The sequence below is a fragment of the Leuciscus leuciscus genome (assembly GCF_965113295.1).
Source record: "Leuciscus leuciscus genome assembly, chromosome: 13".
In the NCBI taxonomy this organism is placed as follows: Eukaryota; Metazoa; Chordata; class Actinopteri; order Cypriniformes; family Leuciscidae; genus Leuciscus; species Leuciscus leuciscus.
In genome coordinates this window covers 34,466,179-34,493,310 of record NC_138737.1, presented here as the reverse complement: position 1 = coordinate 34,493,310, position 27,132 = coordinate 34,466,179, and the positions used below count along the sequence as shown (strand labels likewise).

At 39.3% G+C, this 27,132-nt stretch overlaps 1 long non-coding RNA gene across 1 annotated transcript; it reads right to left on the bottom strand.

The window, feature by feature from the left end:
• Nucleotides 1-4,666: 4,666 nt before the first annotated feature.
• LOC309512478 lies at nt 4,667-14,141 on the bottom strand. Its single transcript, XR_014211049.1, has 3 exons — nt 14,000-14,141; nt 7,323-13,486; nt 4,667-7,013 (listed from the first exon to the last, which is right to left on the bottom strand). It is a non-coding gene; the product is annotated as an uncharacterized lncRNA (long non-coding RNA).
• Between the last annotated feature and the right edge of the window lie 12,991 nt (nt 14,142-27,132).

The window sequence follows — 27,132 nt, the reverse complement described above, 5'->3', positions numbered from 1 at the left end:
CACAAGTGGGTTTTTAAGCATACTTGTGCACGTATATATTTTACTGTATAGTTTTGCAGTAAAATGCTTGCAAAACAATATTGGCATTTAAGTACTCAAGGGAGGTTTGTATTTATGTTGTATGTTGGGAAATTGTAATTAGAACGTCAGGTCAGAGTAAGATGGCAACGTACCCTTTCTACAAGAAATTCAGCAAGATTTTTAACTGTATTCTTCTACAAAATGATGAATAAAAATATGTGCTTTTTATTTAATTTATAAGGTTAACTGAATTATATATTCTCATAATTTCTGAACATGCAAGGTTTATTGCAAAAAAATCATATATTTCAACTAATTTACCATAAATAAAGACACTGCTTATATTGTGTCAGCCATGTTTTCTCACTGACCCACAACTCGGAAACTCAAGGCTTAAAGAAGATCCCTCTCGTAAAATCTCTTGACATTGTGGTGCCATTTATGTGTGGACATTTCCAAGATTGCTTGAATGCACTAATGTTCTTCCCTTCCCTTCATTTTTTTTTAATTTTTTAATTTTTTTATGCACTGGGAATTTTTTTTTACATAAAACAAAGATTAATGGAACATGTTGTACAAAAACATACAATTTCTACTTTTTCTAAATGTTATGTTTAATTCAATGTCTTAGGTGCCATTTCTTTGTAATTGTTTGCTAAATTTACTAGCAATGTCTCAGTAAAGATTGTTTCTACACATTTTTTTACACTGTGGCGCAGGGTTACTTTTGCTTTGTTCTGACAGTAAATGTTCATTAGAAATCCTTACTAGATTTTGAGTTAATTTCTGCAATATCACATGAACAAGAGTGCTATTATTAGCAAGTAACTGGCCAGTCAGTTTGCTTTTTTTTCCTCTACCAATGAATAGTTCCAAAAGAGACCAAAACATTAAGCTTTCTGTAAGCGTAACACGAGAATGAACCTCATTGGTTCTTCCAGAAGCTCAAACGTGCTGCGTAACACGAGAATGAACCTCATTGGTTCTTGCAGAAGCTCAAACGTGCTGCGTAACACGAGAATGAACCTCATTGGTTCTTGCTGAAGCTCAAACGTGCTGTGTAACATGAGAATGAACCTCATTGGTTCTTGCTGAAGCTCAAACGTGCTGTGTAACACGAGAATGAACCTCATTGCTTCTCGCTGAAGCTCAAACGTGCTGTGTAACATGAGAATGAACCTCATTGGTTCTTGCTGAAGCTCAAACGTGCTGTGTAACACGAGAATGAACCTCATTGCTTCTCGCTGAAGCTCAAACGTGCTGTGTAACATGAGAATGAACCTCATTGCTTCTCGCTGAAGCTCAAACGTGCTGTGTAACACGAGAATGAACCTCATTGCTTCTCGCTGAAGCTCAAACGTGCTGTGTAACATGAGAATGAACCTCATTGGTTCTTGCAGAAGCTCAAACAAGCTGCGTAACATGAGAATGAACCTCATTGGTTCTTGCTGAAGCTCAAACGTGCAGCGTAACACGAGAATGAACCTCATTGGTTCTTGCTGAAGCTCAAACGTGCTGTGTAACATGAGAATGAACCTCATTGGTTCTTGCTGAAGCTCAAACGTGATGCGTAACACAGGAATGAACCTCATTGGTTCTTGCAGAAGCTCAAACGTGCTGTGTAACATGAGAATGAACCTCATTGGTTCTAGCAGAAGCTCAAACGTGCTGCGTAACATGAGAATGAACCTCATTGGTTCTTGCTGAAGCTCATACGTGCTGTGTAACATGAGAATGAACCTCATTGGTTCTTGCTGAAGCTCAAACGTGCTGTGTAACATGAGAATGAACCTCATTGGTTCTTGCTGAAGCTCAAACGTGATGCGTAACACAGGAATGAACCTCATTGGTTCTTGCAGAAGCTCAAACGTGCTGTGTAACATGAGAATGAACCTCATTGGTTCTTGCAGAAGCTCAAAGGTGCTGCGTAACACGAGAATGAACCTCATTGGTTCTCGTACGTCAAGCGAACATGCTTGAGCTTCCGTTTAACACAATTGATGTGAGTTTATGAATGTTTAAATGTGAATAAAAACCTAAATTCAATCTGTTCATCATATAAAGCATTCGAGTCTCTTCAGAAAATTGACTGAACCAGTCAATTCATATGGATTAGTTTTATGATCTTTTTATGAACTTTTTGAAGCTTCAAAGTGGTAGTTGCATAGCTGTCAATGGAGACTTTGATTTGTTTAAACATTTGCTACATTCCCACATTTCCGACGCTGTAGATAAACAGATCATCTAGCAAGCAGAAATCCGAAATTTACCTTTAAATGTTTCTTCAAATTAGAGGAAGAATTAAATGCTGATATCTCGATTGAGTTGATGCTTGAAGGATGTGCCTCCACAGCAGCCATGATTAACAGCAGTTGGCGCCATCTACTGCTGTGTTTAAAGGTTTCTATGCGCGATTTGATTTGACGAAGTCACAAGATCGAATACTTTCTCCCTATCCAATCACCTTGATGCATAAAAATGTAATTAAAACAAGCATGTAATGAACCCAAATGGAAGGAAAATAGCAGAGTAAAAGTACAGTTACATCACTTAAACTTACTCAAGTACATAATTTTAAAACTACTTAATTACAGTAATGTGAGTACTTGTACTTCGTTAATTCACACCCCTGACTGCTAAGCAATGAACGACTGAAAGCCAACGTGGGACATCAAATGAGTGGAACAAAGTAATCAGCTCTACTCAACTTGCTCGAGTTCAAGTGAGAAAAAAAACACTTGCTAGTTTCCAATCCACATCGTTCACATAATCTGGAACAAAAAAGCATGTTACAAATGGATAAACATTCCAACGCTGTTGAATATTGAATATCAGTGTTCTTGGAATTGATTGATGTATAAAACTGAAGTAAAAAAAAAAAAAAAAAAAAAAAAAAACATTTCTACAGTATTGATTAGTTTTATATATTTATTTTATTAAGGAATGCACACAAGGACACAATGCACAAAAAGTTGAATCTGTCCTTTATATGTCAAGATATTTTCCTCACTATCACGCACATAGGCACTGATAAATAATGTGATAGATGCACATTATGCTTATATTTTAAGCATAAAATATCGCATAAAGTGGCCAACCGAGTCACTGATGCTCACTTCTCACTGGCCCACAAGTTCCTTGTAGCCATTTAAAGGAGGCTAATTGAAAACACTCTTCTGTGTGAACAGATGACACACACACACTTACACACAGCAAGCTCCTCAGAGCCATTTAAAAGGAGTGTAATTGAAAACACTGGTCTGTGTGAACGGATGTGGGCATGTATCCAGGACGTATTCCTGAAATTCTTTCACTGGAGACAGAACCAGATGAGCCTAGAACTGAAACCAGATGGCCATGGAAGAAGAGGGACGTTTCAGTGCGAGGAACAGGCCAGGTAAAGGTTGACTGTACACTTGCTTTGCTTTCAGAGAGTCAAAGATGTGTTCAATATGGAAACTTGTCCATATGAACATTTCAGAGATCGATAACCTAAAAGGAATGTACATCTTTCAATAGTTTCCTCAGATGTAATGGACGAAAGCCATCACAAATGACAAGTTGACAACTCATCATATTCATAATAATTCACAAAGAATTTATGTTCTGACCATAAATAAATACCATATTGTTGTGATAACTTTAGCAGCACACATCGTTTCCAATTCATGAGACTGACTAATTGCTGATCTTCTTGAGATAAAAATTATGGCCATAGTCATTCATATTTATTGGCAGCCGAGTACATTTTGACTCAAGAGATTAATATTTAAATGTTCCATCTAATACCACTGAAATAATAACTTGCAATGTAATGGCAAGAAAATAATTTCTTCATTATGTGCACCCACTGTTGTCCATAAATTATTGATTTGTATGAACCAGTTCTGTTTTAGTTCACTGAACAAACTTGCTCAGAACTGATTTCAGTAACTTTTTTCAGTAGGTAAAAATGACAAACCTACTCCTACACACCAATCTCAGATATTTAATATGTTGTGTTATACGACACAATTCGGATGCAGCTCATTTCCCCTGAAGAGGTAAGGGAAATTCATTGTTCATAGACTAACTTTGTGGTTTTAAAGTTAGTATGAAACAGAAGTTGCGATAGTCTTTTCTTCCCTATTGTGACGTGTATCCAAGTGAAACAGCTTCTCGATCTGATTTTTTCCATGGGGATTTGATTGGATGGTTGTGGTTTGCCGTTGGTGGATCTCATATGAGTGACAGGTTGTCCCAACCTCGCACCATTAAACACATCATAAGAGAAGAGAAGAGAAGAGAAGAGAAGAGAAGAGAAGAGAAGAGAAGAGAAGAGAAGAGAAGAGAAGAGAAGAGAAGAGAAGAGAAGAGAAGAGAAGAGAAGAGAAGAGAAGAGAAGAGAAGTCACTGCAAGACGGATTAAAGATTATGAGGGCACATGAAAAAAAAAAAGTGTGCACGGATAAATCTTTTAAAATAAATACTGCAATATTCCATTAAAAAAGATTTATATGCTGACTATAATCCTGTGTGAATCGAAGAAGTCCATTTTGAAAAATACTTTTTTTTTAATGATTGATTGATTGAAGCAACCATAAAAAAAAGTTTTTTTTTTTTTTTTTTTTTTTATCTAATCCTGTCCAGATAGGAATGCCTGTGATTGTGGTATATCCTACTATTATTTTCCACAACGCCTCTCCTTGGTAAATTAAATCAACAAGAAGATTCTGATCATGGAAATGACTCAGAAAGCCACCTAATAGCAGTGACAGGTAAGATATTATGGACATGAATGTGTACAGGAATTATGGTACAAGTGTGCCACGCCTCATATTCCTCTTTCCACCCCATTTATAATTTTCTAGATCTGCCCCTGTAGTCCTTATATATAAAAAGTCAATATATTCAAATTTGAATATATACCTATGTCGTTGAATCAGATGAGTTAATGATTCAATGACTCATTGGAGTGAATAGCATGTTTGTTTCATTCCTGAATTAATTAGTGTTTTTTTAACAAATCAGTTGAATGATGATTCATAAAGACGGTCACTTGTCACCAACTACTGGCGTAACAATGTAAAAACGTAAAATTTCCATTACCAATGCACAAACTGACGGTCTTTATGGAAAGTGCAATCACAGAAAAGCAGAGTGATGCAAGCGCTGAAAAGTCCCAGTGTTGCAGTTGGATGCTACTCAACCAATCAGATTCAAGCAATACTGGTTGCCCACTGAAGCTAAGCAGGGTTGAGCCTATCAGTGCCTGGATTGGAGACCTCCTGATTGGCTTCATCACTGTCTCCTCTCCACCAGTAAGCTGGTGTGTGGTGGGCGTTCTGGCACAATATGGCTGCCATCGCATCATCCAGGTGGATGCTGCACATTGGTGGTGCTTAAGGAGATCCACCCTTCCATAAGTAAAGCGCTTTGAGTGTCGAGAAAAGTGCTATATAAATGTAATTAATTATAACATAATATAATATAAAGATTATGAACAACACCACATTAAGAGATGAAGAGATATACTTGGAGAATTTGAGAGTACTGAACTTTGTTCAGTAACTAGGCAACTGCACTTTTCTGTTTGTAACAGCTGATTTGATAATGTATGGTTTTTCATTTCTCTAAGACTAAACTGTTCCCATGATAGCATTTCACACAGATGGCTTGAAAGCAAACTAACTTCCCATTATGTACATCAAGTACATCAGCTAACCTGATGTTTAAAATCTCGCAGGGTGGCAAGCCTTCCCATGGGGCTTTATATTTAATCATTAAATGCAGTTCAAATGCCAAACACAGTAGATCTAAACTCAAAAGGCTCACGCAATACAGCCTGGCTCGCTTTGACTATTTAGCTTTTAATGCAGTTTAGCATTAAATCAAATATGTTCCTAATATGTCTGAGCTGTTGTGGTGAGGGAAAGCAGAAAGACCCAAATGCAACAATTGAAAACACTGATCAAGATGTATCACGATAGCCTCCAGGGAACATGGACCCAAGCCCACTGGAGAGGAGATGAAGACAAGCTAAAGATTCAGAAGAAACAAAGACAGATGCACTTGCTCATGTTCTAGAGGTGAGAGGCAAGGTAGCTGTGTGTACATCTTCAGTACCTCTGCAAAATTACTATTCTTAGAATAGATTTATGCATGAATGTGTTTGGACTTTGAATTGAAGTGAATCTCTTCCAGCCTGGACCTACTGATAATCTGCTGCGTTCACGGCTTCACGCCATGTCGTAATTACCGTAATTACAAGATGACAACACGTCACATTCTACCCTGAGCTGTTCGGAATTATGCGTTTCTATGGCAACACTATCAACATCAAAATGAATTTTCAGCAGTCAGGTGGTACAAGTCAGAGCTCTCAGAAAATTCTAAGTTTTCAAGTTGTAACTATGAGTTCTGAGGATATGAATGTAAAAATTACCATAATTCCGACATGGCGTGAACACACCTTAAATCAGTGATTCCCATGGGTGTACTTAAAGGGTTAGTTCACCGAAAAAAAATATCCCATAATTTACTCACCCTAAAGCCATCCTACGTGTATATGACTTTCTACTTTCAGCCAAACACAATCGGAGTTATATAAAAACTCAGTTTTTCATATATGGACTTGCATACGGCCGTTACCGGAAGCCAGTGATTATAGTTTATAAAGTTACAAATATTTTCTTTAAAAAACCCTCGCTTCGCTTCAGAAGGCCTTTATTAACCCCCTGAAGCCGTATTGATTACTTTTATGATGGATGGATGGATGCACCTTTTTGGGCTTCAAAATCTCAGGTGCTATACTCGCTCCTATTTTTTAATACAACTCTGATTGTGTTTGGCTGAAAGAGGAAGGGTGAGTAAAGTATGGGATCATTTTCATTTTTGGTTGAACTAACCCCTTAAGCAGGTTGCAGGGGTTACTTGGATTTTGGTTTTACTTTTTTAAAACAAGAAAACAACATTTTATTTAGATTTGTCATGAACAGTTTTTGCAACGCTATCTCACGACCAATTCGTACGAATTCGTACGAATGATAAAAAGTTGGCTAATTCGTACTAATTCGTACGACCTCACTCGTACGAATTTGTACGATTTGTCTAAACCCACGTGATGGGTAGGTTTAGGGGCGGGGTCAGGGGTAGGTCATTCGTATGAATTCATACGAATTGGCCAATTCGTAAAATATGTACGATTTTGCAAAAATCGTACTAATTCGTACGAGTCAGGTCGTATGAATTCGTACGAATAAGCCACTTTGTAGAATTTGTACGTTTTCCCGTGAGATCGGGCTGGTTTTTGATAACAGTACTTGTTCAAAAAACGTTTTTTTAGTAGATTATTCTTGTTAGATTTTTATTTAATGATTCTTATTTTTTGTTGAAATTACTGCTTTGCTATATACCTTTATACCTTTTATATTAAAAAAAGTCCAGAAGTATCACAGCAGCCAAGCCATAAAATTTAACTGTAGCCTTTTTAGTACAGGTGCGCAGATTGAGTCAGCGGGCAGCCAGGCTCTGTAATAGAAATGCAAGGGCCTCAAACCAAATTTGTCAAGGGGATTTGATTCTTTCTCAGTCTGCAGGTCTAAACAGCGTCGACATTTCCGCCCAGTGAGGGAAAAACATGCTTCTATGTGATATTCATCTGGAGCTCAGATGTGAATCCACATGTCCAAATGACAACCTTGACTAGGCCAATTCTCACTCACCCCTGCAGATTGGGGTACTTTCCAAGACTTTGTACATATTAGGTAAAAATCCCTGGTTTAGTCGATCTATAAGGCCTGGAGGATGTGTACTGCACATACAATTTATTGCACTTGAGATGGAAGCGCACGGGTATGAGTCTTGTGATTCAAGACACTCAATGAAAGAGCTCAAAGACTTGTAGAAGCAATCTAAAATGGCATGGTTGCTTCAGTTTTCATGTCATGTTCAAAACACTATCTCACTATCATTCACATCAAACACTATCGGTTTGGTTTAGGTATGGTTTAGTGTAGGTGGCATGCTATTGTCAAACACGATACGGATAGAGCATTAAAGTTGGCATGAAAAAGAAGTTGTGATAGTCTTTTCTTCTCTATTGTGATGTATATCCCAGTGAAACGGCATATCTAACAAGAATAAAATATAGGTCTGGACTTGATTTTGTCCATAGGAAAGTTTTATTCTAGCTTCATGCATTTTTTTTTATTTTTTTTTTACTTGAATGTGGGTAAGTTTCATTAAAAAAGCAACATTTTGAGCAAAAAGCTGAAAACAATCTAGTTTTTGCCAAAGACTACATCCAGATCGGATTCAGAACGATGATCTAAATATAGATGGAGTAGACTGAAATTCACAGTCCTATAGCTCGTCCTGGGTCGACATTTCATTCAGTAACATTAGGCAGTTTTGATTTATATGCTTGTTGATGATCGCGTTATTTTATATATGCATCTGCTTAACTACACTATCGCTTGTTTTTGCTTCTTCTTCGCATGTCTTTTGATCAGAAGATTCAGTACTCTCTCAGAAGATGCGTAATAGCACCCCCTACCGTATAACAGTAAAAACATGAAGAGCCTGAAATTTCCGTCAATGGCGGGGAAAGAGTTAATTGAATCATTGGATCATAGTAGTTTCCTATTGGTCAATCTACGCGGATAACGCGGTTATCATTTTCACATCCTGCGCCATGTTGTTTAATGTCAAATGCATTTGCACCCATTTGTGCACCCATGGGCTGCTGGTCTGAAAACCAGGAGTGTTCAGATGCATTGTTGGCACGTTGCTATTTTGAGGCAACTGAAATAGACTGTGGCAATATTTTTTTGGTTATTTAATGAGCACATAAGTAATGTGCGTCTATAGGCGGGTACACAACGCGCGTACACTTTGTCCCGTAGATGGTCTGCTCATGCACTTTAACCTGTGCACAACAGATCCGTTTTCTTCGATAGAAAAGCGTTCAGTTTTTCCACTTGCAAATACCGCTATGTAAATAGCGAATCTGCCATGGAACATCACAACGCAACTGGCTTTTAAAGGGAATGGGAGATGAGACTCTGATTGGTTTATTGCACGTTACGCCCAAAACACACCCATTTCTCAATAAGAAAATACGGACATCCCTTTTACATCATGCGCTGGGTGGGCCTACCATTTGTCCCGTCGTTAAACTAGCAAAAGTGGATTCGGACACGCCCTAAGTGCACTTGTGCCGCGCACTTTAGACCATGCGCTTAGATCGTTAAAATAGGGCCCTAAATGTTGTGAATGAAGTGCTGTCACCGTATAAGAAATCCAGCCTTTATCTACGTAAACATTTATTAAGACTCATGTTCCTCACACTCAGTGACAGCAATTTGCTTGTTACTGTACAAGTCAAAGAAAACCAATACTAGACACATAAAGGCAGTTTAAAAGGCTCTTTGAGTGACATATGCAAGTGCGCTGACCGTTTCATGCCCTCCCTGCTGAACGCTGTGAATCCAGTGCAGTAGGTGGATGTGATACAGTGCAGAGCTCAGAAACTCTTTCACCCTGGATCCGGTTTAATAAAACCAAGTTATTGCCTCTAAAGCACCATTAAAACTCTTTATAAAAGGATCATGGCATGCACAGAACCGCTGCGCTCTCTATCCTTCTGAGTACCCCAGGGGGTCCATGAAGAAGATTTATGATATAAAGCTTTAAATATTTTACATGTTCATTACATTTCGAACACTCTGATGAAATGTGAAGCATAATGTAATGTGTTTGTGTTAATTTAACATTATGTAATAATGTAGTCATTTTTAACGTTACCTGGAAAAACATTTTCTATCATGGGGTTCCTGTGGTGACTGGAGAGACTATGGGTCTGTAAAACCCCTGATAAAGAACATGCATGTTTCCAGGTTAAAGAAAATGTTATGGCATCTTAGGTTATGAAAGACCACCCTTTCTCCTAGTCTTTACAATGGGGAATCTTTCAGCTCCGGTGTATTTAAAAGGGGTACAATGAGGCTAAAAGCCCCCCGAGGTAAAAGGTTCTTTTGAATTTCTTCCCCTCCCAAAGTGCTAAATAGCAACAAAACTCATTTCCTGCACATCAAACTATCAGAGTTGAATTAGCACTGCCAAGTTTGCTGTGAGAACACCTGTTTGTCAGTATGTACGTGCACAATTGACATGTTCCATATGGTCACTGCATGTAAGAAAAGCTTGATCTTGAGCTCATTTGATCTATAGCATTCTATCATTTTTAAATGTTGCATAATTCATAGTTCAATAGTACTTCAGTAACTACCGAATAAGTGGAATACGGTACACTTCCATTCACAGGTTTGGGGTCGGAAAACAGTAAATCATCAATTTTACTGTATTTATCAAAAATACAGTAAAAACTGTTCTGTTTAGTTTAGTTCATGTCATGTCTGGATGACTTCCATGGCTACACATTAGTTATCATTCGGTTCAGCTGTTCCTGTTTAGTTCCGTCAGTTAACCTGTGTATACTTCCTGTTTTGTTCACATTGTTCTGTGTCGTAGATGACTAATAGTTGTAATATCTGTTCCCCTGAGTTTTCCCTCGATTTAAAGACTATTTGTATCTTATTCTCCTGTGTTGTGAATTCATTTACATCTACCCCTGACAAATATTGTGGAATATTATTATAATTTTAAACAACAGTTTATAAATATATTTTAAAATGTAATTTTTTTCCTGTGAATTTTCAGCATCTTTATGCAGTTTTCAGTGTCACATGATCCTTCAGAAATCATTCTAATATGATGATTTGCTGCTCATGTGAATCAGTGAATCAGGATAAGATTCGCAGCAATTAATAACTTATTCTGCTTTGTACTTCATACAAAACTTTTATACTGTATACCGCCAGAGAGGAGACATCCTCATTTTGACTTATTTTGCTACCGCTTATTGAATTTTTTGCAATAAATAAATGATTGTTACACTTGTCTATCTTATGTTTTTCTTTCTAACTACATATTTTTTAAGAAATGGTTATAGGTAGGTTTAGAGGCAGAAGTGGGATTAGCAGCTCAAAATGCTATATTGTTACTGAAATTATAATTTTCCTAGACATTTTCTCTATAAAAGATATTCTCATTTTCATATTCTCTATAAAATAGTTATGTCCAGGTTTGGGGTAGGGTTAAGAAATGTAAAATGTATCTATAAAATGATAAAAGGACAATTATACAAAAAAACGTTATGATATAAAACATTTGTTAAAAAAAAAAAAAAAAAAAAAAAAATCTGTAAATATGTTGTTTACATTTATATGTTGTCAATATGTCCATATTGTACGTTTCAGCATCAATCCAAACATACAAACATGTTTTGAACCTACTTACCTGTATTAACAATGAGACCAGGCTTGAATTCTAACATCAATGATAAACTAAATGCTGTGAAAATCTCTATACATGTAAATAACTAGGTTGCCGATGCACACCTGCTCTCGAGTGTTCACGGACCGGATTTGACTGTTCCAATATGGCGGAGGGCTTGCGGCCCATAGAAACACAAACACTAATGAAGCATCTATGTATAGACATCTATGGTCAATACGCGCACGCTATCTCGAACCTCCGAGGAATCACCCGTTTAAGAAAATAAAAAGCCAAACAGAGGAGAATCTGCTGGCAAAAAGAGAACACGACAGAGCTCGTAACAAAACCAGAATCACAATTTGCTTGACTTTTCGGACATGGCAAGAACTGAGGGATTTGACATGTTGTAAAAAGCGATTCAAAGATGGCGTTTTTATTACTCAACTGGCTAGTAATTTATTTTATTGAACTGATAAATTGCCATGTAGCTCTCTCTAACAGTTCACAGTAAAGCATTATGTATCTGGGGTTATTTCATTATGGTTTTTGTAGTGCTGTGCTGGATTTAACTTTCAACGTAGGCCTAATCGTCTTTTTTAACGTCTTCAGAAAGTCCGCTTGAGAGCCTTTCCATCTAAACTGGTTTTATCTCTTAAGCCTAAATGTTTTATGAGCAGTAAGCTCTCTTTGGCCAGGATATCAGTTATAAAAAATTGCAACGTTTGACCATGTCAGACTGGCAATGAGTCATGACTCATGAGAATAACTTTTGTAATGTCATTAATAAAAAAATATCAGTGTGTCCAATTAGTCAAAACAACAGTATAAAATAATGACTATTGACATTACATGCTCAGATTATGGTAGGCTACATCGTTTTTTTGGGGGACTTCCATGTGTTCATAGATGACTTGAAATGTCAAAAGTCCCACAGTGACTAAAAACTGTTAGGTTGCCAAAGGATGAAATATCTATTGCGACTTAGTTTTCTATTACTGGTAAGGAATACATTTGTTATGAGGTACAGAGTGTGCAAAGTAGGCTAAAGTTCCAATCACAATGGAGATTAATTTGTGAAATATGTCTGTACTGGCGTTGTAGCTCCAGGATGTTCTTTGTGCTATACTCAAAGCAGAATAATAACGAGTCCTTATAAAATACTTAAGAGGTTATGAAACGCTAAAAATTATTAAATGAACAGAACATTTTTCTGCCATTTGCTGAAGTGGTTGTTATGAATAAGTGTGTAATTAAATGTTTCTTATACAGTAACCTGCTTTTTCAAAAGTATTGCATTAAAATGCCGAAATTGCCTCTACATTGATATCACTTATAGCCTTGAGGGCCTTTTGCCTCGAACTGTGGGGCTTTTTAGTCTTTGCATTTGCATTTTCAATGTTTTGAAATTAGTCTTTTATGCTCAGCAATGCTACTGTGATATATGACCATTTAAAATATCTGTTTTCTATTTTAATAGGCCTATTTTAAAATGTAATTGAGCCTATTCTTGTGATCAAAGCTGAATTTTCAGCATCATTTCTCCAGTCTTCAGTGTCACAAGATCCTTCAGAAATCACTCTAATATGATTATTTGCTGCTCAAGAAACATTTCTGATTAAAGCAACACTAAGGAACATTTTTTACCTTAAAATAATGTTTCCAAAATCGTATCAGTGGTTCATCAAGTCGTAACAGGGTGAAAGGCACTTATGCCTCCGCTTTGCAGCCCTATATCTGCTATAACCACACTATGCAAGTTTGCCAAAACAGGTCGCGTTTCTGTATGAGACATAAGACATAAGACATAAGAAAACAAAAAATTTTACTTGCTTTTCGTCAAGCGTTACAATAGTCATTATTTAGTTTTTCTTCGTTTCTGATGCATCATACTTTCATGAAATCATGCAACATACTCTACCTTGGACATCTGTGGACATCGTTCATTCCAAATCCGGTGCTAGATAACCAGCGAGCGTGTGTGCGACAGTAGGCTGCGGAATTATTTGTAATGGACAATTCCGCTTCCAACCTGTAGGGCGACCGAAGAGGAAAAGTTCCTTGATTTAAGAGCCAATCGGCGATTGGTAAAGCCACTGAATCACTGCAGCTGCCGTAGAAGCTGTACATGCACATTGGCTGGTCCAGCCTGAAAGAAAAAAAAAAGAAAAATGTAATGCTAAGAGTGCAACAAAAGTAATTTATTTTATTGAACTGATAAAGTACCATGTAGCTCTATCTAACATTGTTTTACAGTAAAGCATTATGTATCTGGGGTCATTTCATTATGGTTTTTGTAGTGCTGTGCTGGATTTTACTTTCAACGTAATCGTCTTTTTTTAATGTCTTCAGATAGTCCGCTTGAGATCCTTTCCATCTAATCTGGTTATATATCTTAAGCCTAAATGTTTTAAGAAACATTATTTATTTAAAAAAAAAAATAAACATTTCCTGTTGGCTGGGCCTTTAACCCTTGTATACCCTACATTTGTTCTGCCGAAGGTTCCTTCAGATTATCTGTCCAGACTGTCTCTGTAAAGAACAACAGACATCTGTGCCTTCTCAGTCTCAACCTGACAACCTGTCAGACTCCATGTTGTATGTTGAACTGGTTCTTCTCTCAGTGACAGGGATTTGCATCTTGGCTGTGCGTCAAACTCACCTCCCACGATGCTTAATGCAGGGCCCAGAAATCAGCAAAGGTCGCTTCAATTTCACACACACCACTTTGCTCATTCCAAAATGTAAAAGTAGAAGGAACATCTCTTGTAATCCAAACAGATCAAAGCTGTAGCTGCTCATTGTTGGGCTTTTATGAAATGCCTGTGGTTCTGATACAATGAGCTGGCGATATCCCTTTTCTCTTATTCATTAACTCGATTAGTCATAAAGTGATTACCTGCGCAGTTTCCTCTGGGATTGAGATAATGCTAGGTTAATACATTTAGGATGTCAAATCTATTCAGGGTTAACACTGGTCCACTGCCAGGAGAGGCAGAGATGTTCTAATGCCTTCTGTACATGTAGGTGCATAAAATTAGTGCATAAGCCGTATTCAGACGGGACTAGTTTTCTGAACAACTTTTGAGTTACAATTCCTATCATCCAACGACTGGTTGGAATATATTCCATCAAAGGGAATCGACTCCTCTTTAACAGCCTTTTTCAGTTTAGTAGAGATAATCATTAATTCGCCTTTTGGTTGCTCATTATTAGTGATGGCGGATGGTTAGATTTGAATGATTTGTTTCAATGAATCAGTTAACTCTTTCAAAAAGAGTTTACCAGTTTACTTAACCAGCGCTTTTTTAAAAAGTTGCAAGCCACTGCCAGCGTTTTTTATCATTTTCACAAACTTTTCTTGGCTCCCAGAATATTTTGTTGTATGAATAGCTGAACATGTCATATATCAAAATAAATAACAGACCCTCTGCTTTTAAACAAACAACAACAACAACAACAACAAAAAAACATTTTATTCTAGCTTTGTGCATTCTTTTCTTCTTTTTTTTACACTTGAATGTGGGTTAGTTTAATAAGAAAAAGCAACATTTTGAGCAAAAAGCTGAGAAAATCACGTTTTTGTAAAATACTATATCCAGATCAGATTCAGATCGATGATCAAAACACAGATGTAGATTGAGTTCATCAACACCCTTAAAGGTAGGGTAGGTAATCCTGTTCAGAAACACTTTTTTTTATACTGGGTGAAATGGTCCTTCCATCCTGATAGTAGTCAATACATTATGTGTTTAGAAAAAGGAATGAAAAAAATCAGACCTCTGTAGCAGCTGCAGGACAGTAAAAACTCTGACCAATCACTGCCATTCGGTGCGAATGTAAAGAACCAATCAGATGCCTTCATGTCTCGTGCCCGCCCCGAGCCCCACTGCGCGCGCTGCCCGGCGTGCACTCATCACATGTCACCGTTCCCGGAAATATTCAGCTCAAAGCACCTGCATATGCAGTCAGCAAAGGCAAACAAGGCAAAAACTACTTCCTCGGACCCTGCCCGCACTCTTGAACGACCTCCTCTGCTTCGCCCTCAACCCCGGACCTGTCCTCGAACCGACGATGCGGTACTTGTCTCCGGACTCGGAGTGTACGTTAGTCTTCATTAGAGTCAACAATGTTTTCATCATGGAAACTCTTACATGCAAAACCACTGTGTAATTCCCTCGAAGCACTGGCAGACACAAGTGGTTTTCTTGCTACAGGTTTATTTGAAGCTTATTCTCCATGTCCACCGTGAAAACTAAACATACAGTATAACGAGAAAATAAAGAACGCATTAGCTTATGAACATACAATGACATGCGCAGCATGTAAAATAACGTTCACCAAAGTAAAATACAGACACAAAACAGCATACCTCGTTGGCTGCATGCTGTACACAAGGGAATAAAGGTTTCCTTAGATCGCTGACATCCACTATAACAACCTTAACACTTTTAGCAGAGCATTAAATTGTCCGTGCTTCACTTGCTGTTAGCTTGCCGACTCTCTCACTCACGAGCGTCCCAAAAGACCTTGCGCGGAAACTTCAAAATAAAAGCACTTTACTTTTTCCAAATAAAATCACTAAATAATACTAAATGCGATTTATAATTCTAAATTATGACATTGGTGGAAAACAAAGTATACATTATTATAATGTTGCGACAATTACACTCCCACCAAATCACACAAACCTTAATGTGGATTTCTCTACACATAATGGTTGTTGCAAGTAAACTTATAAACACAACTTCTGACCTTTTGGTATTTAACCATTTAGCATGGAGTTTCAGTAAAACATTAAACACCTTAGTCTGCCTCAAGCAGAGTAACAACTTTATGTATGGGTCTTTCAAGAAACACTGTTTTAGTTGTTGGTTTCCCCTTTTTGTCAAATGTAGTGTTACTAACTAGCAACCTTAGTTTTCTCACCCTACTATCTGACCCTGGATAGACTTCTGTGACCCTTGCTAGCTTCCATTCGTTGCGTGGTACCAGATCATCTTGTAGAAGGACGATGTCATTGACCTTCAAGTTTCTTTTATCCATGTGCCACTTTTGTCTTGGTTGTAAGTTTAATAGATATTCTTTCCTCCATCGGGTCCAAAACTCATTAGCCAAATACTGCACTCGACGCCACCTCTTTTGAAGATAGAGATCTTCTCCAACAAATTGTCCAGGTGGAGGCAGAATGATGGTTGACTTCATTGTAAGGATGTGGTTCGGAGTCAAAGGTTCAGGTCCAGATGGATCATTCAAATGTTCAGCTGTGAGTGGTCTGCTGTTAACAATAGCCATAACCTCATACAGAAATGTCCTTAGTGAGGTGCTGTCAAGCCTTCGTGATGACTGGTCAAGTATAGCAGTTAGAACACTCCTTACTGTTCTTATTTGTCTCTCCCAGACACCGCCCATGTGACTTGCCGCTGGAGGATTCATAAAAAATTCACATCCTAGAGCCTTTACTCTTTCTTGATCCATTTCTTTCATGAGTTCTGCAAACTCTCGCCTTGCGCCAACAAAGTTAGTTCCTTGGTCACATCTTAGTTGACGCACATTTCCTCTTATGGCAATGAATGCCCTTAAAGCATTAATAAATGCGTCAGTTGTCATGTCATCAATCATCTCTATGTGTATGGCCCTTGAACATAGACAGGTAAGTAAGAGACCATATTTTTTGAGATCTTTTCTTCCTTCCTTTACATAGATTGGACCAAAGCAGTCTATGCCTGAGTATGTGAAGGGTGGAGTCATCTCCGTTCTGTCTTGTGGTAAGTCACCCATCCTTTGTTCTTCAGTACCTCTTCTGTACTTTCTGCACTTGACACATTTGGAGATGTGTGATGAGACAGCACTGCTGCATCCCAGGATCCACCATCCATTAGCTCGCAGTTCGTTTATTGTCATTCCACGTCCTTGATGTTGCACTCTTTCGTGAAAGTGCTCAATGAGTAAGACTGATATGTGGCAGTTCTTTGGGAGTATTGCTGGATGTTTCACATGTGGGTGTAACGTGGCTTGACTTAGGCGTCCTCCCACTCTTAGAATACCCTCTTCGTCCAAGAAAGGACTCAACTTATACAGCTTACTGTCTTTGGTCTTGGTAACTACCCGTTTTGCTTTCAAGCTCTTTATCTCATCAGAGAATGCTTCTTCTTGAACTAGCTTGATGATAGCGAGTTCTGCTTCTTTCCTTTCTTCTAGGCTTGTAGCTTCGTTGGTTCTTTGCTTCACACCTTTGTATTCTTTGACTTGTCGTTTCAATCTGGCAACTGCTTTTACTGCTCTTGACCAATCAGAGAATTTCTGTAGGCGATCCAAAAAAGATCTGTCTTCCTTGGCTTTAGTATTACACACAAGCACCTTGCGAAGCTCGGGATCATCCTGTCTGATTTCTCCCACCTTGGGTTCTCTTTCAGGTAGTTCTTTACACCAAAGAAACTTTGGACCTGTGAACCAGTTTGAGGTCTTAAGTTGCTCTGCGGTTAAACCCCGAGAGGCATGATCTGCCGGATTATCCTCAGAGGCAACATAAGCCCATTGTTCAGGCATTGTACTTGACTTGATTCTCTGTATGCGGTTGGCTACGAAAACTTGAAATCTTCTGGCGTCATTGTTTATGTAGCCAAGAACGACTGTGGAATCTGTCCAAAAGAACTCTTGCAGATCTTGGATTTCTAATTCCCTTTGGAGCATGTCACTAGTTCGAACTGCAACAACTGCCGCAGAGAGCTCAAGTCTCGGAATAGTTGTGACCTTGGTTGGTGACACTCTTGACTTGCCCATTACCAGACAGCAATGAACTTCGTCGGACATGTTAATGGCTCGCAGGTAGGTACATTCACCATAGCCGGAGACACTTGCATCCGCAAAGTGGTGAAGTTCATATCCTTTCACGTTGCCGAAATTTGAAGGTAAAAAACATCTTTTGATTTGCATTTCAGCCAGATTGGGTAGGTCTCTGATCCAGGACTCCCACTTGGGTCTTAGGTCTTCCGGAAGTTCCTCATCCCAGCCAATCTTCTCTCTGCACATTTGCTGGAGTATTTGTTTCCCCAAAAGGACAAAGGGTGCCATGAACCCCAGGGGATCATACACAGAGGCTACAGTAGAGAGCACACCTCTTCTTGTTAGCGGATTAGGTTTTACTTGAACTCTAAATTTGAATGAGTCTGATGTGATGCACCACTCTACTCCTAGAGCTCTCTCCATGTGCGGTGAACTCAAGGCCATGTCTTGATCTTTGATTGTGGCACGTTCTTCTTCTGGGATGGTTGCCATCACTTTCTCACTGTTGGAAACAAACTTGTGGAGTCTTAGCTTGCCAGTGGAGCAAAGTTCTCTTGATTCTTTGACGAGCTGAATGGCTTCCTTCTCAGTTTGGACGCTTGCAAGACCATCATCAACGTAGAAATTTCTTTGAATGAAGCGTATGGAGTCTTCACTGAACTGACCTTGTCCTTGTCGTGCCAGATGTTTCAGGCTGAAGTTGGCACAGCCAGGAGACGAGGCTGCTCCAAACAAGTGGACCTTCATTCTATAAATTGATGGTATGGTTTCCAAGTTGCCATTCTCCCACCAAAGGAATCTTAAATAATCTTGATCTTCCCTTTTCACGTGAAACTGGTGGAACATCCTTTCAATGTCACACATGACTGCAATGGAACCTTTTCTGAAGCGACATAGAACACCCACCAATGTATTTGTCAAGTCAGGACCGGTAAGCAGGTAGTCGTTGAGAGATGTTTCTTTAAACTTGGCAGAACAGTCAAATACTACACGTATTTTTCCTGGTTTTCGTGGATGATAAACTCCATGATGTGGAATGTACCAGGCCGGATTGTTGTCAATTTCTTCCTCTGGGACCTTTTCCGCTTCACCACGTGAAATGATATCGTCCATGAAGTTTACGTAGTCTTTGTAATACTGTTGATCTTTCTTTAGTCTCCTTTCAAGACAGTGCAGTCGATGTGTTGCGCATGTCTTGTTGTTAGGTAATTTGGGTCTTTCCTCTTTGAACGGTAATGGCATTTCGTAGTGACCATTGTGTTTCTGTGTGATGTTTTCTCTCAACTTTGCCAGGAACTTCAGATCTTCTTGAGACACCGGATCATCTTCTCCAGCTCTTTCAGAGAAGTCTGACTCAAGGACCTTTATGATGTCTGAGGGAGTGATCTCTTTTACTTTGGTTCGGCTCACATAGTGTACTTCAGTTTTGAGATTGAGAGAAGGCTCCACACATGGTGTCACTTGTCTCACTACTATGCGATGACTGATTCCGATGGCATCACCGTAGTCTACAGTGGGATTCCTATGGCCAACAATGCTCCATCCAAGGTCCGTACGCTGTGCATAAGGTTGATGGTCTTCGCCAAACACAACTTCCTTTGGAAGTAGAGCTTGTGAGCAGTTATACCCAATAAGCAGACCTACTTCGCAGTCCTGCAGAGGTGCGATCTCTTCTTGGAGGTGCTCTAGATGGGACCATGCTTTCGCAGTTTCATTTGTAGGTATGTGCAATCTGTTGGCTGGAATAAACTCGCGCGTGTAGACTGGTGGCAAGGAGATGTTCTTACCGGAGTAAAAGCCTCTGACTTGTAGGTTATTTACTCTTTGAGAGCTTACTACTGTGGTTCTTGAGGTCATAGTAGAGAGCTTGAGCTTGACTTGTTCTTTGTTTGCTTCCAAGGCTTCAGCTACTTCACTTAGAACGAAAGTTGTGTCGCTTTGAGAATCCAACAGAGCATATACAAGGACTTCTTGTTCTGGTTGAGTTAAGGATGAAAGCCAGACAGGAATTACTGCAGCTGTTTGTGCATTAGCTTCACCAAGTATTACTCTATTGGAAGTAGCGGCTGTGGTTTCTTCATGTTGGGATGATTGAGGTATTTCTCTGTATCTTTCTTGACTTGGATTTTGCTTGGCTTGTGGCGGTCTTTGCTCTTTTTTGTCTCGCTCCTCATGCAGACAGGTAGGATGCCGCTTGTTGCAAATGTCGCAGACACTCCTACTGCTGCAGCTCTTTGACTGGTGACCAGACCTGAGACACCCAAAGCATAGACTTTCAACTCGAATGAATTTGATTCTGTCTGAAACGGCTTTCTCCATGAACTTCCTGCATTTGTGCAAAGTATGCCCAGTTTTCTTACAGAAAGTGCATGTAGTAAAAGTCTGTTCGCTGGAACTTGTGGTCAGCGTCTTTGCTCTGAAGCTTTGATGTTTTTGGACTTTTGGGTTTTCAGCTTCACCTTGTTTTAGTGACTGCAATGATGTGACAGAATGGCAGGCAATTTTGGCCTCCCTTGCCAGAAATTTGACAAATTGGCTAAAGGAGGGAAATTGGTTTCTCTCTTCTTCTACTTCGATAACCTTCCGGTTCCATCTTGCCGTTAGCCAATCAGGTAACTTGGAGAGAATTTTCCTGTTTTCATTACAGTCATTCAAGATTTCCAATGCCTTGATGTGAACCATGGCAGCCTCACAACTACGGAGAAAATCACTGAACTCCCTGAGCTCAAGGCTGTCCTTAGATCCCATCTTGGGCCACGCTTGGAGCTTGTCTCTGTATGCTTTTGCAATTGTGAATGGGTTTCCGTATCTCTCTTCCAAAATCTCCCATGCAGCAACATAGGCAGACTCAGTTCCGAGAAGAAAATAACCATTGAGGGCTTTCTTAGCTTGTCCACTCACATATCTTCGAAGGTAGTATATCTTTTCTTTGTCTTGAAGGTTCTTCTGGTTGATCAGTGTTTCAAAGGAGAGTTTCCAATCGTTGTATTGCAATGGATCCCCACTGAAAACTGAAGGTTCAGGAACTGGAATTCTGTTGGCACTTAGAGCGCCTGCAAGCACCTTAATGAGCTCTGATGTACTTTCATTTGAGGTGGTCATAGCTTGTGGGATGGAGGTCATACGTAGAGACTGAGGACTTGAAGGAGCCGGGACTTTGTTATCTGCTGCCATCTCATGCTCTAGTATGTCTTTCCGTTCTTCTTCTATGACTTTCACTTGATCATATACCTGCATTCTCGCTCGTGCTGCATTAAGACCTTTTACTGCCTCCAAATGCTGTATCTTCCTCCGTTTTTCTTCCAGAGTCTTCTGTAGAGCTCCAAACTCTTCTTCCAGTTGAGCCTTAATTTTAGATTCGTCTTCCTCTCTCTGTAGTCTTCGTTTCACTTCCTCTGCTTCTCGTTCTAAACGACGCCTTACTGCTGCTGCTTCTTGATCAGCTATCTTCCTTTTAGCTTCTGCTTCTAGGCGCTGTATTTCCAATTGTTCTCTCTCTTGTTCTTGTAACACTTTCAGAACAGCTTGGCTTGCAGCAGCTTCAGCGGCAGCTTCTTGTCGTTTAACAGAAGACCTACTTGAATGCACGGAGTTGTCTTTCAAGAGAGAAGTGACAGAACCCGATTTGTATGTACTTGAGTCGAAGAGAGAGCCTGCTTCAGGCCAATCTTGCTTTTCTCCTTCTGGAATCTTTCCATGCAGTCGACTTAAGGCTCTGGATACAATGAACTTGGAAATCTCTACACACAGATCCACTCTTCGACGTGTGTCTTGCTCTGGAATTGAGACGTCACGTAGTTCATCATAAACACGCTGAACGTCTGCAGAAAGACCTGTGACGCAACCGATGATGTCATTAAGCAGATCATCAGGTAAGGGCTCTGTTGACTGTGATAATGGCTTCTTTGAAGATTTAACTTGGGTTCTCCATTTGTCGTAAATGTAATTGAACCTTTGTTGAAGCGCTTTAATTTTTTCATCTTGCAATTCTCTACCTTTCTCGGTTAGAGTTCTGACTCTTTGACTTCGTCTTGGCTGCTGCGCTTCCTCTTGCTGGACTTCAGCAACACCAACTTGATCTTCTTCTATGCTTTCCCTAACCTGGGTTGTAGGCTCACTTGACTCTGACATTGTCTAATCCTTTAAATTGACCCACCTTTCTAAATAAAGGGTGTAATTAAACTGTTATGTTTGCCTTTAACACTTACTCAAATTTAAATGTCACTTACATATTGTTACTTGTAAGCTTAAATGACTTAAAGGTTTTCAAATACCAGTTTTCAATGAGGTTCAAATGCGATTAGAAAATTGAAAGTGTGCAAAAAAACCCCAGCTAAACTCAACTTTGGATATTACCTTTCAAAATGTGCTCATTATGCATGAACTCTGCAGAGTTTATAGACTTAGACACTTAAATATTAAATGGCCAATAACCTTCACTTATTTCCAAACACACTATTTAAACTTGAATATAATTTCCTTTTAACTCTGGCCCTGTGTGTCTACAAATGGCAAGCTTCAATGTATATTACATGGTCACATAAGTCAAAACATTTACTACACACACTACAGATGCTATTTTGACGCAAAAATCTTTTTGGCAAACCTTAACAGAAGCCCTCTTCTTAGATCACTCTTGACTTATTAGTGTTCAAGTTCTTTATGGCTTTGTCTTGAAAACGTTGCTCATTAAGATCTGTGCGTCCTCTTACTTCTGTCTGCGTGCGTGCATGTTTTCGGCTTCAGTCCTTTGATGACAGCTCTGCACGCTACCGACTGATGCTGATCCTTTGAACTTGCGCGTCGTCGATTAATGTCCACTCGCGTTGATGAACAGTCCGAGTTTTCACTGTAATTCCCTCGAAGCACTGGCAGACACAAGTGGTTTTCTTGCTACAGGTTTATTTGAAGCTTATTCTCCATGTCCACCGTGAAAACTAAACATACAGTATAACGAGAAAATAAAGAACGCATTAGCTTATGAACATACAATGACATGCGCAGCATGTAAAATAACGTTCACCAAAGTAAAATACAGACACAAAACAGCATACCTCGTTGGCTGCATGCTGTACACAAGGGAATAAAGGTTTCCTTAGATCGCTGACATCCACTATAACAACCTTAACACTTTTAGCAGAGCATTAAATTGTCCGTGCTTCACTTGCTGTTAGCTTGCCGACTCTCTCACTCACGAGCGTCCCAAAAGACCTTGCGCGGAAACTTCAAAATAAAAGCACTTTACTTTTTCCAAATAAAATCACTAAATAATACTAAATGCGATTTATAATTCTAAATTATGACATTGGTGGAAAACAAAGTATACATTATTATAATGTTGCGACAATTACACACTGCCTTCCACATATGTTATGAATCTTACACGAAATTCATCTTCATCACAGTGTAACTGATGGTAATGGAAAAACGTGTATCAATGCAACCTGTTTTTAGTTTTGCCTTATAAATATAGCTCGTTACCGAATCAAACTTTACCATTATCGATATGCTAGCTTGATAGTGAGTACTAAAAGAAATCTTATTTGTTTATATTCATAGTGATAAAGTTAGGTATTTTATTACATGTGATTCTGACATGATGTCACTGTATGTACTGCGCTCCTTCCTCTCCACTCGTCTCAGGTAATAAATGCGTCTTGTTCCAGCCTGAGCGTTTGGCGTCGCGCGTTCATGTGTTTTGGGGGCGTGGCTTTGGAAGGAGCTCAGAAGGGAGGGGGTGGAGTGAATGGAAATAATGAGCTGTGTTTATTGCAGATTAAAAGGTCTACAGTCACTCGATTTTTATATTTTCTTTTTCAGAGTACTTACATTTTAATTATGTATTGGTATATAAAGACAGTTTAAACAAATTTGGAATGTTTTTTTTTTAGAAAAATGATTACCTACCCTACCTTTAATGCTTCACAGTCCTAAAGCTCGTCCTGGGTCAACATCTCATTCAGTAACATTAAAGCAGTTTTGATTTATATGCTGTTTAATGTTGATGATTGCAGTGTTTTATATATGCATCTGCTTACATATGCTATCGCTTGTTTCTGCTGCTTCTTCGCATGTGTTTTGATCCAGAGATTCAGTACTCTTTCAGAAGATGTGCGATAGCGCCCCCTACCGTATAACAATGAAAAAACACTGAAAGTCTGAAAATTCCACCAATGGTGGGGAAGCGTTTTCTCACAAATGACCGAAATTTCCATCAATGGCGGGAAAAGAGTTTTTAAAAAAACAGCAACTCAGCCTTTCTTCTACGTCATCACACAATGATGTTGTCGCTTACATATTGCTAACAATTCATGGCAACGTATCATGGCATGCCATGCCTAAACATAAAATTCAAAGGGTTTACACTTACAAATAATCAGATGGAGTAAAAGAGTATGCTGTCCGACGGGAGGGATCCGAGCTCTGGATTTGTCCCAAACCCAGAATACTCCCCCGTATCCCTGGCTGAGATAGGAACCAGCCAATAGATTATTACCTTTCATTCACTTACTTAATGAGGTTTGTTGTCACAGTTTCATTCAGTGATCTTGCATGTCTAGTGTCAGAGATCCACCAGATCTGCTCACTCCGCCCACTCGTTCACTCTCCCCGAATACTGATTCACCATACCTGCACCTCATCATCACCTCATCATTCACTCCCTTTAAATAGAACCCTTCACCTTCTGTTCAGTGTCTGGTCTTGTCATTACATGGATGCGCAAGACTCACTACCTGTTACTTATCTGATCTACCAACCTGAGATATTCATGCTCCATTCTGATCTGCCTTCTCCATTCTCCGTTGATCATCTTCATCATCTGTTCTCCACTCCACCTGCAAAGACATTCATATTACTATTCAGCTAAGTTCTTCATCTCAAGTTTGCAGTACCTACTCACCATTACATCTGCTGGTTTCGTGCTTCTGTTCTCAATAAACATTGTTTCTATTTACTCACCTGTTTGAGTCTTCTCTAAACCTGACAATATGACTGGCAAATATTGATTAGCATACTTCTGTTTTGTTGTCCACACTCTAGAGTACATGAACGGATAGATACTGATAATAATCAATGAATACTAAGTTTAAAATTAGGTAAGCTTTCATATCATGTAGTCACAGCAAGATTAGGTGAACTTTCCAGACAGCAACTGATACCCATTTTCCACCAGCATGAACCGGGTGCTAGTTCAGAGCTATAGTGCTATTGCTGGTTTGGAGTTGGTTCGACTGGTGAGCCTTCTAAGAACCGGTTTGGCTTTCCACAGACTAGAGAGCCACCACAGAGTCAGGTCTTACGTCACTATATGTCTCTTTCCCAACAACAATGGCGCGGTAGTGCCAAACATAAACACACCATCAACAGTGGCGGACGCTGCGTTACTATTGATTCTCGTGGCTTTGCGAACCTATATCGTCATCCAAACATGGCAAATCCAACATGTTCGTGCAGCTCATCGTAATTTGTATAGACGGAGATTACAATTGCGTATAACGGTAAGTACATAACATATTTGTATTATTAACATCATTAATAAGACGTTCTTGTTGAACCCCGCTGCAGCCGTCTCACACTGTAACATCAGTTTCGTCCATGAAGCTCCCTCCAATTTACTCTGGACTTCTGCGGAAGACGAGAGTGCAAGGAAGCAGTTTGTTTCCTCCACGCACCATCCATCGTTTTTTGCTGCCATTTCAAAAATGGCATCACAAGTTTTTATTTGTCTTGTTGGTCACGGTTTTCCTGGTTCACAGCTGGTGCTTTGGGTGTCGAAAGACAAAGAACTGTTTTGAAACTAGGCTCTGGCTCTGACCCAGCACTCAAACTGCCTTGGTGGAAAAGGGACAAGAGTGTCAGCCCAGATCCGGGCCACATCTGGTACATGTGGATTCCGCGCGTACCAGATGTGGGACGACACTATGTTGCTGTCTGGTTTGTTTAACCAATCTTCAAAAATAAAATTGAAATGAGCTGTGAGGAATTGATTCCAGAACCAGGGATCGGAGTCAATTTCAAAATATTTTTGGACAGCCCTTCCTGACAGTGATATTAAAATGGCCAGTTTCTGCAATTTACTTTGTTAGCCAAATTTTTCCACCATGTGGAAGGTTATTGCGCTCAGGCTAGTCAAAAAAACACATGAGGAGAAGCATTGGGATAATGCAATATCAGCCATCACGGACATTCAAATTTGGACCAGATTAGGTTTCTCAGAGGACAGTTGGGTGTGCCAAAAAAAAAAAAAACAGTAGGAAATTTGCTCTGGAACAAAGATTTGGTAGGTTCAGGCGCGATTAAAACGTCTGCGAAACACAAATTTCACTAACGTGCTCCAGGAAATCTTGTCCCACCCATATATGGCTGGAGTAAAACATGTTTTTCCCTCATTTGTAACATTTTACAAAGTGAGAATAAATAATGTTGACATTGTTTGCTTTTCTTTCGATTTTCCTTGATAGAAGACAGGAGAATGGCCTGTTTGGACAGCAGCGCTTGAGTGTGACATTAGGAGTGGAGCGGACTGAATTACTGTGGTAAATGTGTAAATATTGGATGGTCTAATACAAGTTTGGAGGGCTGGGAAAAAAGAGGGTTGGGATGCTGACTGGCTGGCGCAGTCCTGAACAGATCCGACTGTGGCCATGTAAATAGAACCACAACAGTTTTACGTTCACTGTGATATTTGTATACAACATTTGACTGTTTTGATAAGTAAGACTGTGCGTGATGTGTCACGGGTTGACGTCTGTAGCACATTTACTCATCTCTGAGACGTCAAATGAGCGTGTGACATATTTTATACTAACTCAACTTGCTAACTCCATTGTAAACTTTGCTTTGGTGTGATGCACGCAGGTTTAGCGCTGCACCTTTTCTTATGTACGTAACTAAACATGGTTAAAAGCTCTCTGTAAATATTGATGGGGTTGGCAAACATCATCATTTGTGAAAAAAAAAAAAAAACTCTTATAGTGCACTTGTAAGGTATTTTTTGTCACTGTGCAC